This window comes from Myotis brandtii, unplaced genomic scaffold (assembly GCF_000412655.1).
Source record: "Myotis brandtii unplaced genomic scaffold, ASM41265v1 scaffold115, whole genome shotgun sequence".
Classification (NCBI taxonomy): Eukaryota; Metazoa; Chordata; class Mammalia; order Chiroptera; family Vespertilionidae; genus Myotis; species Myotis brandtii.
The window spans coordinates 15,433,758-15,441,130 of NW_005353967.1; positions in this window are offsets into that span (position 1 = coordinate 15,433,758).

Genomic DNA, 7,373 nt, shown 5'->3' on the forward strand with positions numbered 1-7,373 from the left:
TTTTCCATGTTTTGTGCTTTTAACATATACATACAGGACATCTGAACTTGATTTTTTACTCAGAATTATATTTTGAGATTTGACACAGTGAGACATATATATTCACTCTTCATAGTTCATTACATGACTATATCACCTTCTAGTATCCAATTTCCTGTTGATTTATGCTATGGTCTGAATGTTTGTGTCCCCCCAAAACTCAAATGTTTAAACCTAATTCCCCAGGTTATGGTATTAGGAGGTGGGGCCCCTGGGAAGTGATTAGGTCATGAGGACAGAGCCCTCGTGAATGGGCTCTGTTTTTATAGCAAATATATATGATATAAAAACACAAAAAGGACTCAGTGGAGGCACCCCACATTTATATAAGCAGTTACCCCCAGGCATAAGGGTAGGGATGTGTGTGTATGAAGCAAATACAACTGCAGAGGGTGTTGGGAGATGGGCACACGCTCCAACTATGACTGTAATGTTTTATTTACTTCATAAAAAGATCTAAAGCAAATGTGACAAAATTTTAACAACTGTGAGTTCTAACAACTGGGAGCTGGGGTGTTTATTATTTATTTTTATCCTGGTGTATATTTTAATTTTTTCTCCAAAAGAAGAAGAAGAAGGGGGTGGGGGGATGGAAGACCAGTTCTGGCAAACATAAATGCACAGCCATATGCCACCATATAACCACAGACCTCATGGCTCCAGAAAGAAAAATTTGTACAGAGAGTGTGGAAAAATGGTATTTTAAAGCACCATGTAGCCTCTATATTGAAGAATGTAGGGAGTTGGCAACTTGCCTGTACAAGGACAGAAAATTAAGAGACAAGGAAAGGTAAGTATATTAGTCAGTGTAGGCTAGTTTTTGCTACACGAAAAAACCACCCTTGAATCTCAGTGTTTGACACAACAAAAGTTAATTTTTCTTTCATGCGAAGTCCACTGCATATCCAGCTGACTTTCCAGGCAGCCTCCTCCAAGAGGCAATTCTGTGGCTCCACAATGTCACTCAAGGCTTCCAGCGTAGCTGGGGAAGAGGGAACCTGGAGAACCACAGAGGGGTTCACTGCCTCAGCCCAGAAGGAATGGGGACACTTCCACTCGCGTTTTACGGGCCAGAACTAGTCACGTATCCTGGCCCAACTACGAGGAGCCCTTTTAAACGAGGATAGAGCTAAATGTATCTGTATGTTGCTATTACTCTTTAAAAGTAGTCATATGTGGCTTTGTCTAAACATTTGTAATCAGATTTGCAATGTGTTTTTAAAAATGGGTAAAATGATCTTGAAATAATTTCTGGGTCTGTTTAAGAAGCTCATTGTTATGCAAAGAAACTACATTCAGAAGCAGGAAACCACTTTATTTGCCTAAGAAACCATTTCACTATCCCAGACAGTGGCAATGTGCATTTCTCAAACTTAGGGAACAGACTGTGGGAAGTAGGGGCTGCACTGACTCCACACCTCCTCTCCTTTCACGTGAGCTTCTCCAGGTAAATCCCTGCTGTTCCTAAAGAGCACACTTCCGTCCCAGCCATTTTCCGACTTCCACCTAATGCCAGAGTCATTCGTGGCTTTGTTTTTATTATTAAGTTTCATATTTTGAGTGTTATGAAGACATTCTGCATGTATCTGCAGGCACCCTGCCCTGGAGTTGCGGAAGTCCCTTGTCTATGTAAAGAGCCCAAGTCTTACATTATGGTGCCATGTCCTCGCTGGAAAAAGCAGGAGCTCCCAGAATCAGAACCTCCCTCAGGGAACACAGAGCCAGGCGAGCAGAGGGCCCTGCCTGCAGTGTTTGTCTTCTAAGAACTACCAGGACTCTCTTACTGGGAAGAAGCACAATTGAGATGCGGTATGTGGTGAGTCTGCCTATCACCCTGAGGACAGACGAATGCAGAACTTGTCTTCACCTTTCAGGCCCTGTGAGTTCTGGTTCTGTCCGTGGAGCCATCATGGCCCATCACCCTCAGGCAAAACTAGGTGCCTCATCTCTCTCCCCTGGGCCCCTAGGGATAGCCCTACTGGGTCGGAACCTGCTCTTTCCTGGCCCTTGTCAGGCTCTCCTTGCACTGCCCCTGGCATTTGTTTCTGGGCGAGTCTTCCAGCTTCCAGTTTCTCCCATCCCCAGAGTCCTCTGCTGCCCGCAGCCCCCACAAACCCTGCTGGGACGCCAGTCCTTCCTTCAAAATTGCAGCAGCTCCCCCTACAGGACAAAGGAAGACACTCAGTGAGGCCAAGAGCCTTCTCCGATCGACCCAAACTAACAGGTCTATTTTCCCAGCACAGTCCTTTAGCCACCCTGTGGCAGGGTCTACCACTGGGTGAGGGTAGGTAGGGCCATTTGGTAGAACCCCCATTTTCACATAGAGCCCAAATTTAGACTTCTGACATAATTTGCAAATGAGGTGCTGCATATAGTCGCAGGGATAAACTGTCCAGAGTTCCCAGGCAGCTTTATCTTGGGCCTGTTACTGGACCACATTACCTGTGGGAAACTTAAATCAATATATTTTTTAAAAGCTCTAAGTTTTGTGAACAGTATAATTCTCTAGCATTATGTTTTGTATGAAAATAATTTAATTGTTCAATGTAAACATATTTTTAAATGACCACAAAGGTTGTCACTTTCTTGAACATTTCTTTCTCTTGGTCTTTTCTTTTTCTTTTTCTTTCTTTCTTTTTTTTTTTTTTTTTTGGGTGGTGGGGAAGGATCCTTGTCTGTGCCCTGCGTGTGGCTTTCTCTTCTTTTCCCCCAAAGTACCCCCAAGTCCCCTCTTCCCAGAATGCTCTCCTTCCTACCGAGCTCAGGCCAGGCTCCTCTAAGGCTTAGCCTCACCGCCCAACCTCTCAGTCCTCCCTCAGCCCCTGACACCTCACTGAGCTGCACGTAGTGTCAGCCCTTGTTTGGACTTGCCATAAACTACCTTGAACTTCATACTATCGTTCTACCTGTGCAGTCGTGTCTTTCCCACTGAACTGGAAGCAGGGGCTGTGTCTCATCCTCATTTCGTGTACCCACAGCATCCCCAACGTGCCCTGAAGTCCCGGGAACCTCACAGTAAGTGGCTGAGCCCTGACCCAGGCTGCTGAGAAGCCAGCTCATGGCGCCTATTTGTGGGCTCCCCTAGTGAATGCCCTTCACAATGGGCATTCTTAAATAGAGGTCCGTGGGTGGGCTTCAGGATGCTCCGAGAAACCTCTGAAATTGTGCAAAATCTATGTGCATGTGCAGTTTTATGGCGAGAGATTTGTAGTTCTTATCAGTCTCAAAAAGGCCTGTGGTCTCAAAAACATAGTGAACTCCTGCCCGGAGACGATCCAGGATACAGCAGAGAGATGGATGAAAGGACTCTGTTGCCTTGTCTGCAAAATGGGAATAATCACAATGGGCACCTGCCTGGGAGGGGTGCTCGGGAAATGGCCACTGTCAGTATCCCTGACCCAGTCCCAGGAACGCCCCAAAGGAAGGCGTGTCTCCCACACCAGGCCTTAGACAGGGTGATCATCAGAATCACCGGGACAGCTTTAAAAAGACAGGCTCCTGGTCTCCCTGCCGAAGAATCACAGTCGCCAGGAGAGGGCCTGGAGAGCTGCGTCTCCACTGAGCTCCTCCCTCGGTTCCAACAAACAGCCTGTGCTCCGCGCTCCAGCAGGCATCCTCACCCCTGCTTGTACTCATTCTCCGAGGGACACGTGTTTAAGGAAACTGCCTCAGCCTCTGAGGGAACAGTGGGCTGCAAAAGTCCTTCAGAACAAAGAATTAAGTATCTTTATAATTATATCCAGGCCTATATTTAGGTCATGGCTCATATGGCCTCTTGAACTTCAAATAAATACCTATTCTGATCCTTGTTTGAACAGGTGTAAGAATATCGGGGGAGATGAGATGTGTCAGGCAGGAAGCAGCTCCCCCAGCTGTCAGAAAGCACACTGCCCTTTCATTCCTCGCCAGAGAAAAAGCTAATTACACTGTCACAGAGCAGAATGGATGGGCGAGTTCTAGCCCTGAGCTCACGGAGCCACTCAGGGCAGCTTTCCTCTGGCTGCTCTCTGGCAGGACTCAGGGCCAGCCCTCGGATGGCTCAGAGGCCACCACAGGGGGCCACACAGGGGGCCACGCAGGGCTGGCAAGGCCTGCCGTCCCCATGCCTACACTGTCACACACACACACACACACACACACACACACACACACAAATGCATACAGCCCCACACACCAATGCACAACTTTCACACACACTCATGCAACACACACACATTCTCACATATTCACAAAACTCTCACACACCCACGCACACACTATTGCACCACCGCCCCTCTCCCCACCCCGCATGCTACCACCCAACTATGAGAGTTTACTACTAGGGACCTCAGACTTCCAGTTCCCTGTTAAAATGCCTAATTTTATCATTAAAATCTCATGTCCAGGAACACTCTCTCCCCCAAAGTCCTGGGCAAACATCAATGCTGGTCACCCTCACACACACTTACACCAGGAGAGCCGGATGCACCCCTCAGCCACACCGTGTCCTGTGACTAGTTTTCTCCCTGTCTTACGAGAGGGGCACCCGGGCACTCACTGGCTCACTAGAGCTGACACACCCAGACAAGTACTCACAGTGGCAGCACGCGTCTGCATGTCTCGGGTGAAGGGCAGAACCTGACTGTACATTAGAATCACCTGGGAGACTGACCGGTGGAGCCAGGCCCCACTGTAATGAGGAGGTTTAATTGGCTGGGATGGGCCTGGCCACTGATAGTTTTCGCTTGGTCGTGTTTCAGTGACTCACAGGCCCTGGCTCGGTGTGGGCAGTGAGTAAATGGCAAATGACAGCTATTCAAAAAAAATGTCCTTTCCTTGCTCTGTGTGTGTGGACCTGTTTACTTATGATTTTAAGGTACATGACCTTTTTAAAAAAGTAGGGTCATGTTTTTTGCTTGTAAAATTGTTCCTACACATTGGAGGAGACTAACCTGGAGCGGTGACCTTAACTTTGCAGGCACTCTAACCTCTGACAAGTCTGAGGACAGCCCCTGCGCGCCGTCAGGCTTGGAACTTTATGAGACCATCCCTCCCTGGAGAGGGGGACCATGGGCCATCTGCGCCAGAGAAAAGGCTTGACTATGCAGCAGCTCCCACGTTCTTCAGATGAGTGGAGAGCTCAAATCTGGAGTTTGGACGAGGAAACTGGAACTTAGTGGGAGGTCTGCAAGGGTGGAGGATGGGGGTGCTTCCAGGCTTTCAAAACACAAAACAGGTGGTTTCAGTGGTGCTGGCTGACTAGGGGAGAGAGGGGAGGGGAGGCGTGAACACAAAGTAGGCAGGCTTCTGGGAGGGTAGGGCCAGTGCCCGAGCCTGGACTGGCGGCCTGAGAGGAGAGAGTGACAGATGAGGGCTCTGCGCCTCCCTGCATGCCACGCAGGGAAATCTTGGAACTGCCAAGAGGTACAGGGAGGAACCCCAACACTGGACTGGAAAGTGCTTTTCTCAGGCTCAGAGGCCATCGGTGGGGGGTGCACAAAAGTGGGAGTCCAGCCAGGCCGGAGGCCCCCCAAAGAAGCCCAGGGAGCAGGGTGGCGGGGAACTAACCTCGGGTGAAGCAGTATTGATGTGGGTGACAAGGAATCTGAAGCCATGCGCCCCGCCAGAGGCAGGACCGGCCAAGCCCGACAGCCTTTAATTATTTTAGGGTAAGAAAGCTGTGCTTTGTAAACATGCCAGATGTCTATGCCTTTGTATATTTTGATTTTTTGTTGGTTTTACTTTTTGTTGTTGTTGATGATGTTGTTTTAGTAAAACTCTAAATAAGAAAAGGGTAACTGGGTCCTTGCCTGGGAAGGCCCAGCTGGAGACTCCGGGGTCCTGGTGCCGTGGAGGCCCTGGTGAGGCAAATCATTGAAATGTGACAAATCGCAACTCCAGAAGTGGCTGCTCTTGAATCTCCCAGGAAGCTTACCTCTTCCACACATTGTGTGAGGGAGGGAAATGGCGATTTTAGCGGCCTGTTAGGTACGGCAACAGGAAGAGCAGGCACCAAAGTGGATAGCTTAGCCATGCCCCATCCCGCTCACACAGAAGGCGGGATGACAGTGATTTTTGTTTTGTTTAAGTAGCTTGGCAGACATGCAGAATGCCTCCTGGACTACCAAGGGTCTTAGCTGCCCATTTTCCCTTTACCCTCTCTAGCCCTTATGCAAACAACAAACAAATAGAAGTCCACAGGCATCACAACAGACTCGCCTGACACCCAGTAGCTGTGACCTCTGACAAGAGCCAGTCCTCAGAGAAGCGCCAAGATGTTTGCATGTGAGGACTGTAATGTGTTCTCTAAATGAGGATTCGAATGGCCGTTTTCCTGACAAGGCAACCAGGCTCAAGAAAGTAAATGGTGACATTCGTTAAGTGATCCCGCAAGCAAGGGATAAATCTGTACACAGAATAAGTCCAGTTCCCTGACTATTCTGTTAGACGTTTCATAACCTCTCTGTCAAGCAGGTAGCAAATGGACTGGCGGCTGATGGCTGTGTCCCAGAGCTTTTGTTCCAAGCTATTTTCTAAGGACGTTTCCACAGCTCACACTTGACGGGGGCAGAGGGAGTGGCAGCTGAGAGAAGGGGCAGGCAATTTATTCAGGATCTTGAAGCTGAGAAATAGATTTGGTAAAAAATACTTCAGAGCCCCCTGGAGAACTCCCATAAAACACAGACCCTCTGCAGCAACCAGGGAGTGATTTAAATCCACTTGGAATTTCTCAGGGGAAGGAGTGAGACTTATCAACTCCGTTCAGAGCCTCATGAATAATTTCACCTGACATGGGACACTGAGCCAGCAGAAATCTGGGATGTACAAAGGAAAATAGGTTTCCAACTAATCTTTGTTACTCTAGTCTCTTTTTATTTATTTATTTATTTATATTTTTTTATCCTCACCTGAGGATACTTTTTCCATTGCTTTTCAGAGAGAGTAGAAGGGAGAAGAGAGAAAGAGAGAGAGAGAGAGAGAGAAACATTGACCGTTTGCCTAATCAGGGGCGGGGAGGAAAGCTGCATCCCAGGTACATGCCCTTCAGGAATCGAACCCAAGTGCAGGCGGACCTCCAACCACTGGAAACACTGGCCAGGACTATTACTCCAGGCTTATTCCTAAGTGGGAAACTGGGGTGGGTGAGGGAAGCCCAGACAGGAAGTTCACCACTTTTATAGACGCATTATATTTTGTCCTTGTGCAAGAGTGTTGGATGGGAAACACATTTTCTGGCAGCCAAAACGTGGCTGGCTGGCTTGGTTAAGGGAAAGGCCACGCACCTACATGCTACCAGGATGTGGAAGTCATTTGTAACTCCCTCTGGGCTAGTAGAGGCAGAGAGAGTATGTGTG